The sequence below is a fragment of the Lutra lutra genome, chromosome 16 (assembly GCF_902655055.1).
Source record: "Lutra lutra chromosome 16, mLutLut1.2, whole genome shotgun sequence".
Classification (NCBI taxonomy): Eukaryota; Metazoa; Chordata; class Mammalia; order Carnivora; family Mustelidae; genus Lutra; species Lutra lutra.
The window spans coordinates 61221596-61231651 of record NC_062293.1 but is presented as its reverse complement, the minus strand read 5'-3'; the positions used below and the strand labels follow the sequence as shown (position 1 = coordinate 61231651).

At 52.6% G+C, this 10056-nt stretch overlaps 1 long non-coding RNA gene across 1 annotated transcript; it reads left to right on the top strand.

Annotated features, from left to right (window-relative positions):
• Positions 1-4086: 4086 nt before the first annotated feature.
• On the top strand, positions 4087-9555 carry LOC125088171 (uncharacterized). The gene is made up of 3 exons (XR_007123598.1): positions 4087-4096; positions 7663-7667; positions 9370-9555. It is a non-coding gene; the product is annotated as an uncharacterized LOC125088171 (long non-coding RNA).
• Positions 9556-10056: the final 501 nt, after the last annotated feature.

The following is a 10056-nucleotide window of genomic DNA, read 5'->3' as shown; positions in this document are numbered from 1 at the left end:
CAGGAACACAACAAAGATGCCCATTCTCGCCACTATTTTTCAACATAGTACTAGAAGTCCTAGCATCAGCAATTAGAAAACAACAAGAAATAGAAAGCATTCAAATTGACAAAGAAGAAGTCAAACTCTCTCTCTTCACAGATGACATGACACCATACATAGAAAACCCAAAAGACTCCACCCCCATATTACTAGAACTCATTCAGCAATTCAGTCATGTGGCAGGATACAAAATCAATGCACAGAAATCAGTTGCTTTTCTATACACTAACAACGTAACTGTAGAAAGAGAAATTAGGGAATCAGTTCCATTTACAACAGTGCCAAAAACCATAAGATACCTAGGAATAAACCTAACCAAAGAGGTAAAGGCTGTATACTCTAGAAACTACAGAACACTTATGAAAGGAATTGAGGAAGACACAAAGAGAAGGAAAAATATTCCATGGTCATGGGTTGGAAGAATAAACATTGTCAAAATATCTATGCTGCCCAGGGCAATCTACACATTCAATGTCATCCCTATCAAAATACCACTGGCATTTTTCAAAGAGCTGGAACAAACAGGAACCAGAAAAGACTCCATATAGCAAGGGAAAGGTTGAAAAAGAAACCAAAATCTGGGATCATCACATCACGATGCCCAACTTCAAGCTATATTACAAAGCTGTGAGCATCAAGTTGGCATGGTATTGGTACAAAAACAGACACATAAATCAATGGGACAGAGTAGAGAACCCAAAAATGGATTCTCAACTCTATGGTCAACCCATCTTTGGGAAATCAGGAATGAATATCCAGTGGAAAAAACACAGTCTCTTAAATGGTGCTGAGAAAATTGGACATCCACAAGCAGAAGAATGAAACTGGACCATTCTTTTATACCATACACAAAGATAAACTCAAAACGGATGAAAGACCACAATGTGAGACAGGAATCCATCAAAATCCTAGAGGAGAACATAGGCAGTAACCTCTTCAACCTCGGCCACAGCAACTTCTTTCAAGACACATCTCTGGGGGTACCTGGGTGGCTCTGTCATTAAACGTCTGCCTTCAGCTCAGGTCATGATCCCGGGGTCCTGGGATCAAGCCCCACATCAGATTCCCTGTTCAGCAGGAGGCCCAGCTTCTCCCTTTCCCACTCCCCCTGCTTGTGTTCCCTCTCTCCCTGTGTCTTTCTCTGTCAAATAAATACATAAAAATCTTAAAAAGAAAAAGATGTGTCTCTAAAGTCAAGGGAAACAAAAAAGAAACAAACTTTTGGGACTTCATCAAGATGAAAAGCTTCTACACAACAAAGGAAACAGTCAACAAAACTAAGAGACAACCCATGGAATGGGAGAAGATATTTGCAAATGGCATTACAGATAAAGGGCTGGTATCTAAGATCTATAAAGAACTTATCAAACTCAACACCCAAAAATAAAACAAATAATCAAGTCAAGAAATGGACAGAAGACATGAACAGACACTTCTCCAAAGAAGACATACAAATGGCCAAAAGACACGTGAAAAAGTGCTCCACAGCACTAGCCATCAGGGAAATTCAAATCAAAACCACACTGAGATGCCACCTTATACCACTTAGAATGGCAAAAATTAAGAAGACAGGAAACAACAAATGTTAGCAAGAATGTGGAGAAAGGAGAACCCTCTTACACTCCTGGTGGGTGTGCAAACTGGTATAGCCACCTTGGAAAACAGTATGGAGTTACCTCAAGACATTAAAATTAGAGCTACCCTTCAACTGACCAATTGCACAACTGGGTATTTACCTGAAAGATACAAAAGTAATGAAAAGAAGGGACATGTGCACCCCAATGTTCATAGCAGCAATGTCCACAATAGCCAAACTGTGGAAGGAGTCAAGATGCCCTTCAACAGACAAACAGATAAAGAAGATATGGTCCATATATACAATGGAATATCACCCAGCCATCAGAGAGGATGAACACCCGCCATTTGCATTAACATGGATAGAACTGGAGAGGATTATGCTGAGTGAAGTAAGTCAACCAGAGAAAGATAATTATCATACAGTTTTACTCATATGAGGAACATAAGGAATAACATGGAGGACCATAGGGGAAGGGAGGGAAAATTGAATGGGAAGAAATCAGAGAGGGAGAAAAACCATGAGAGACTCTGGACTCTGGGAACCAAACTGAGGCTTACAGAAGGGAGGGGAATGGGGTACCAGGATGATGGGTATTAAGAAGGGCACATGTTGTGATGAGCATTGGGTGTTATACACAACTAATGAATCATTGAACACTACATCAAAAACTAATGTTGTACTACACGTGGCTAACTGAACATAATAAATAAATATGCTTTCTACATGAAAAACAAATAATAATGGGAACAGAAATTCAGATTTGTAAGATGAAATGTTCTCAAGATCTGTTTCACAGCAGTGTAAATACACTTAACACTACCGGACTTTATACTGAAAAAGCTTAAAATGGAAAAATCAATGTTCAATTCTTTACAATTTTTTTCTAAGATTTTATTTATTTATTTGACAGAGACCACAAGCAGGCAAAGAGGCAGGCGGGTGGGGGGAAGCAGGCTCCCCGCCGAGCAGAGAACCCAACGCAGGGCTCAATCCCAGGACCCCGAGACCACGACCCGAGCCAAAGGCAGAGGCTCAACCCACTGAGCCACCCAGGTGCCCCCAATTCTTTACAATTTTTTAAAATTGTAAAAAAATTGTAAAAAAATTTTTAATTGTAATTGTAAAAAAATTGTAAAAAATTATTCCATTTATATATTTTACTCATTTATTTTAGAGAAAGAGTGTGTGGCATGAGAGTGGTGGGAGAGGCAGGAGGGGGAAGAGAGAATCATGAGCCCACACTGCACTGAACACAGACCCTACATTGGGTTCAATCCCACACCATGAGATCACATCCTGAGCCAAAATCAAGACTCAGTGGCTTAACTGAGCCACCATCCACCTCCATAGACATTGGCATTATTTCATCCGCTGCTATCTCCACCACTGCTGTGTTGAACTCTGTTGAAAATACATCTATGAAAAACTGTGCCAGAGTTTCCAGGGGTGAGTCCGAGTATAAGCACTGCCAGGTGATGGGTGCACCTGTGGCCTAGGATGGATGCTGCTCACCATTCTCCCAGACAGGGGTGTCCATCACCCTTCTCTCCAGGGGAACTGCAGGAGACCCCCCTGTCCTCAGGCACCTGAGGGCCACCTGGCCCAGGAATTCACCTTCTCTAGCAGAGGACAGATGGGGCTTCCTTCTCTGGCTAAGATGAAACTTGATCCCAGGAGATCTCTGGGATCCCAGGAGATCCCAGGAGAGCTCTGCTGGGACTCCTGGCCTAGTTAGGCAGCTGTGCCCGTTGTGTATGTGACAGAGCCAGAGCAGCTGGGCCTGGAGAGAATGAGTGCCTTAAACCAGCCTTTTGTGGGGCAGTATGGTAGCAGTGATGTGTGCAGAAGGAGGGAGGCCGGGGTGGAGCCTTCTAAGCCACATCACAGTCTCTCCCTTGGTCCTGAAAGCAGCAGGAAGAGAGCACTGAAGACAGAGACTCCAGGGGGATTCTCATCCAGGGAAAGGGGGCCCACCGGAGGGCACTGAAGCTGCCAGCCCCGCAGACCACAGGCCATTGGCACAGGATCACCTCCAGCACTTCTTTAGCACGTTGTCCGTGTTCATGTGTGGATAGTGATTGACCCACTGGTGCACTTCCAGAGTCAGACTCGAAACCCTCCAGTGCCTGCTCATGGGTCAGAGGACCCCACGCCCAGAGAAGCAGAGGATGTCCCTCTTTCTCCAGAGCTGGAGAAGGCAGCCACCACCCTGGGGCAAAACCTGGTCCAGGCATATGTTCTTTCTGAAGCCACTAACAGAAGGGTGCCTGAGAAAGGCCCCCTCGGCCCCAGAGTCAGGAGCCATAAGGGGCTGTCTCCCATCCTGGCCCAGGATCATGACTAGAAACAATCCTGTCTTTGAGAGGACGGGTCTCCTTCAGGAGCCAGAGAGAGGACTGGTCTCACCCCCTTCCCAACTCCAGGACGCCCAGGACCCTGCGAGAGCTCTTCATTCAAGGAGGAGTCATGGAGAGCGTGTGTGTCTTGTCAGCCCAGCAAGTGAAAGAACCAAACCCCAGTGCTCATGTTCTAACAGAAACAGAATGTCAATGTCCTGCTTGGAGGCAGCCACCGCCCCCTTACGTGGCCTTGGGGGACCCCAGGGAAAGTCTTCCTTGCTCTCCTGGTCTCAGAGTGAGGAGATGATCCCGTGTCCCAGGGTCCCCACCCTGTCCCACTGCTGAGGAAGAGCCACACATGGGGACCTGCTGTCAGGAGTGTGGTCTCCCAGGGGCCTGGTGGCTGCGTGGAAGGGCTGAATGGCTTTGGGAGGAGGAGTGCTCACTGGCAGTGCTGCTCACCATCCCCCACTGCACTCTGCAATCCAGGCACTGTGCCCACCATAGATCAATCACCAGCATCCCATAAGTTCCTGCCATAGGAGCGATCATTCAGGATCACCACATTGCACAGAGGCGGAGAGTGAGGCCCAGAGAGGGGAGGCAAATGGCTCCAATCACAGGGCTGCTCAGCAGAGGGGCTGGAATGCCAGGCCTCCCCAGCCACCATTAGCCCAGCCAGGGATTCCCTGAGCCCAGATCAAGCTCTCCCTGCCTGCCTGGCCACACACTGGCCCCTGAGCTGGATGATGGGCTGTTCTTGATTCTGAGGGTGTTGCTGACCAACTAGGAGAGGGAGTCCAGCTGGCTAGATAGGCTGTAGCTACAGGACAGAGTGACAGTCTGAGCTAGCACAAGCCACACTCTTGTCTCCCTCCAAGAGCCTGCCTGGGAGCTGGAGTCTGGGTGCCCTAGGGGCCAGCACACAACAGGGTCTGTGCAGACTAGGGAGCCATGGCTCCCAGGGAGAGTCCATTCTGCCCTCTCCCTGCTCCTGCACCACATCACCTCTCCTCACTGTGGGACTCTAGGACCTAAAACCATGCCCCATAGGGCTGGCTTGGCTTGAACTTGTAATGAGTTTGAAGCCTCCTGGAGCAGCTGAATTTCCTGGGGCTGGAGGGAGGACTGGCTGCAGACAAGGACTGGGCTGGGGGAAATGCGGGCCCTCATGGATGGTGAAGGATGGGGCAGGGGCCGAGTACTGGGGCCACTGCTCATGTCTAAAAAGGGTTGAAATCCATGAATGCCCAGAGGGTCCCTCATTAAGGTAACAACACCCCCACACTCGGGCATCCTGGTGGTGGCCCCCTCCTCCCTGTCCTCCTTCCCACCCCTCTGACTCTAGCCAGGGCTGAATCCAGGGACAGGCTAGACCTCTGTCCCAGGGTTACAACCAGGAAGACAAAGCAGAAGGAGGAGAGGAGAACTGGAAGGGGCGGACTGGTCTTCTCCCTGCCCTGAGTGGGCCTCCATTGATGTCTCCAAGTCCTCTGGCTCAACCCTACATTTAGCTGGACCCTGGGAGGGAGTCTGAATTCCAGGCCAGCTGGCTGGGGGGTACTCGGTGACCTTTGCATCCCCAGATGTCCAACCTGCCTGGCCTTGCACCCTGAGCCTTGCTTCCCAGGGTAGGCATGGTTCTGGTGCCCAGCAGACTTTGGGGTCACAGAGCACTTGGCAGTGGTGAGGGAGCATGGGGGACCAGTCAGGTACAGAGCTATGGGTCTCATACACATCCACTGCAAGGCTGTGTCATGGTACAGGTGCTGTGTGCAGGTCTCCTGTGCACACCTGGCCCTCTTGGAATGGAGATCTGTGTGCCTGGTGCACCTTTCCTCCCCCTCCACCTACCCCTGGAGGAACAGCTAAGTTCAAGCATTTCCATGCCCAACCCTAAGGGACAGTTGGGAACCTGGGGTCAAGAAAGGCAGGGACTGGCCCAGGACAAAAGATGGGTAGAGTCTAAGGAGCAGAGCTTCCCTCCAGTCCTGGGTCAGCCCTGACCCTCCCATGAGGTTTGCTTTGAGGGTGAGAGCCCCTCAGATCCTCGGGGATAGCTACCCACCCTGTCCCATGTGGGGACATGACCTCTGGCATCTCCTGACAGGTAGAGGCATACGTGCTTACACACACACACACACACACACACACACACACGCACACACACACACCACTCTGACTGCCCAGCTAGGGGTCAGAAGGGGAGTACACCTTGGTAACAAGGTGGGTGACAAGGGAGAAAGAAGAAAGAGGTTGGAGACAACTGGGCCATGGGGTCAGGGGCATCAGGACTCCCGGCAAGGACCGAGATCCAAAGCATGGGGAGGGGAGACAGGACGGGCTGAGGGTCGAGGGGTCCCCAAGGGGCCCATGGGCTTTGCCAGGGCACTGGGTGAGAACAGGGTCTGGGGCCTGGTGTCCATCACCACCCTGGACTACTGAAAGTAGGAAGAGATACCCCTCAGTATGGACAGGGCTACAACACAAAAGGTCTCCTCTTACTCTTCTATCAATTTGGCCATAGAGACAGGGTATCCCTAGGCTCCCACAGGCTTGTAGAAGAGCCTGTTGGCCTTAAATCTCCAGCCCTGACCCACTGTGCTCCCAGTCTCGGGAAAATGCTTTGTACTCCCTCGAGGAATTCTGAGCAGAGGACAGCCTGGAGGCTTGGGGGGCTGACATTGTGGGCTTGCAGAATGTGGCAGAGCACTAGACCCACTGGTCTGGGGATCAAGGTCAGGACCCTTTTGTTGCAGCCTCAGGGTCCCCATTTGGAAGAGGTTCCAGAGTCAGTGCTCTGCTCAGGGTGAGAAGGCCTTAGGAAGGAACCAAGCACCAGCACAGGAGAGGGAAACAGGGACAAAGGAGGCTTCTGAGGTTTCTCCCATCGCCCCTGGAGCCCACAGATCCTGCTCCTGTGAGACACACAAAAACAGAGACAGAGACAGAGATAGAGACAGAGACTGAACACAGGAGAGAGGGAACCAGGAGAAGTCCCAGACTTTCCTCAATCAGCTCAGAACTTATATCCAAACATTTTGTCCCATTCTCACAGTCACACAGGTCATGCACCCTGGGGGGGAAGAGACTCCACAGGGATGTGTGACCAGGATTGGAGAATGCCCGGGAACCACTGTGGGGACTGCCCAGCACATGGGCACAGACGAGACCCTTGGGCCTAAACCTAATGGAAGCCCCTGGAAGTCTGTGTCACCAAGGTCAGAATCCGTTCATTGCAACCTTGCCATGGGTGATGGGACACGGGCAGGAGGAGGGTGGCTTTGCCTGGATTCCAGAGCAGGTCCAGGCCCCTCTGGGCTGTAGTCCATGACCCACCCAGCCCCTGGCTCACCTGTGCATTGCCAAGTGTGTGCACCAGCCTCCTGTGAGAGCGGGTATGGAATGTATGTAGAGGTCCCACCCCTGGTGACACCCCTAGAAGTAGAAGCCAAAACACCCCCAATGTGCAGATGGGGAGACTGGGGAGGCCCTGAGAGCCACAGGGTGTGTCTGGGGACACAGTCCTGGGCAGGGGCAGGAGCCCAGTCTGAACCCAGCTCTGTGTCCTCACAGAGGGGACAACAGCTGCACCCAGGCCTCCCAGGGGCTGTGGGGAGGCTGTGTGGGTGTCACTGTATAAACAGGGCATGGGGCAGAGGGTGAGCCTTGAGCAGCTGGGGGAGGGGGGCCCTCAGGGAGCTCTGGTGTGAGGAGGAAGTTGGGTAAGGAGCCCCCAGGCAGTGGTGACCTCACTTCCCTGACAACAGAGCCCAATGGAATTTGGAACCCACGTATCCAGGCACCCACATTCCAGAGACAACCCCCTGCCCAGATCATTTCTTTGGAGATCCTCAAGCAAGATGTTCTTGTGCTGCCTACCGAAGTCCAGAGGATGCAGGCAGAGGAGAGCTCACCCGCCAAACACTTCCCCTCACTGGGGAGGTCGTGTCAGGTCTCCCCGACGCCTCTGGCCATTTGGCCAGAAGAATCAAAAGGTGACACCGGGAGGCTCAGAGTCAGCCAGCCCCACTCCTTCTGATCGACCTGTGTAGCCCCAGATCTCCTCCCCGTGTGTGTGTGTGTGTGTGTGTGTGTGTGTGTGTGTGTGTGTGTGCAAAGAGAGCTCATTGGGGGTGGAGACGCCCCGAGCAGGAGCAGGCTGATGAGGGGTCAGATGCCTGGTGGGCAGGTCATGTTCACACCCCAGGTTAAGGCTGGCTAGGTGGGATGGGGTGTGGGGGCTGTACCCTTCTGCCCAGGGTTTATCCTGAGACACTGCAGGGATGGGTCACTGATGCAGGTGCAGGGCTGTGCACGCATAGGTCTGCGTGTGATCCAGGAGAAGCTGGGGGACTGGGCAGGAGGACAGTGGGTATGGCCGGGCAGGGCTCTGATGCCTCTTGCACACTCCCCGTCTCTGTCTTTGCAGGTCACGGATGAAATAGGAAGGAGGCGGGAAGACACGCACTCCCCCCGACACAGGAGTCTCCAGTCCTGGGGAGGCCTCCAGTACCTCCCAGACCACTGCCCCCGCTACTCCATTGGACTGCAGTCCTGGACACGGAGCCCACGGAGGCCAAGTCTGAGGGTGAGAAGGCTGGGATTGGGTGCCTGTGGCTGTGTGGGGAGGAGTCGGTGCTGGGCCCCACAGGGAGAAATCCCCACATGCTGGTGTGGGGCCAGGAGCAACGACTTGGCTCAGAGCACCCAGGAGGTGGTCTGTAGTTGGGGAGACGTCCCAGTGAGGGTTCCTTCCTAGCTGTGGCTTCTCTGGGAGGCCCTGGGCTGTGCTCTGTCTCTGCAAAGCCACAGGGAGAGGCAGGCCTGCGAGTGACATTCTCTCCTCTCACAGCTACTCCAGCGGAGGAGCTAGACCCACTCCCAACTTCAGCAACTCCAGAGGGGGACATGGTGACTGGAGACACTTCGGCAGGAGACCGGGAGCCGACAGATGACCAGGCGCCTGCCCACAGAGATGCTGATGCCGTCCAGGGAGAGCTGGCTCCTGCTCCTGCTCCAACCCTGCTCCTGCCACTCCCCCTTCCCCTGTCCCTGCCAGAGCTACTCCCACTTCCCCTGCCCCTGCCTGTGCCCCTGTTCCTGCCCCAGACCCAGACCCTGCCCCTGCTTCTTCCTCTTCAACTGCTCCCAACCCTTCCCCTACCCCTGCCAGGACCACTGCCCCTTCCCCTGCCCCTGCCTATGCCCCTGTTCCCGCCCCAGACCCAGCCTCTACCCCTTGCTCCTGCTCCTTTCCCTGCCCTTGCCTGTGCTCCTGTCCCTGTCTCTGACCCAGCTCCTGCTCTGGATCCTGCACTGGCCACTACTGCTGACCCTGTCCCCACCCCGATCCCAACCCCTGCTCCTACACCTGCTCCTGTGGGGCTCCCAGAGCCACATCCAGAGCCCACAACTCTGCGGGAAGAGCTCCCTGTACAATTACCCTCAGTTCCAACCCCTGACCCCGACGTCCCCCAGAATGTTTCATCCCGCCCCCCATGTTCTCTCTCTGGTACATATTCACTATTATAGTAGCTTTCCATGTCCTGTATGCGGTCTATTATTTATTTTAAATAAAATGACTTGTTTTCACTTGAACACGTCATGAGCATGAAGTACATTCCCAACGCCGTGCCACCACACCACAGAACATCGCTGCAGGATATCTCCTTCCCCAAAGGAGACCCTGAGCCCAAGCCCTCACTGCCCATCGCTCCCCCAGCCTGGCCCCTCGCAACCCCTAAGCTGCTTTCTCTTTCTGTTCCTGCATGTGTTCTGGAGGTTTCTGGAAGTGGAATCACTCGATACGTGCCTTTGCGTCTGCCCAACTATTTTCAAAGGGCACTCGTTTTTTTTCTCTGTTTGACATAGAATTTCCCTTATTTGATGTTGAAATGCTCAACAGATTACAGATGAGATGTAATCATAGGAGCCCTTTTAGGAATTATGGGCAAAATCTCGGGGCCACGACACCTGTTCCTGCTGGGACACCACAGTCTGACCCCAGACAGGACATGGCTGTTTTCACCTATAGTCCACACAGAAACTGGGAAAAAGCAGAAAACTGGAAGACACACCACATAGGGCAAAAGC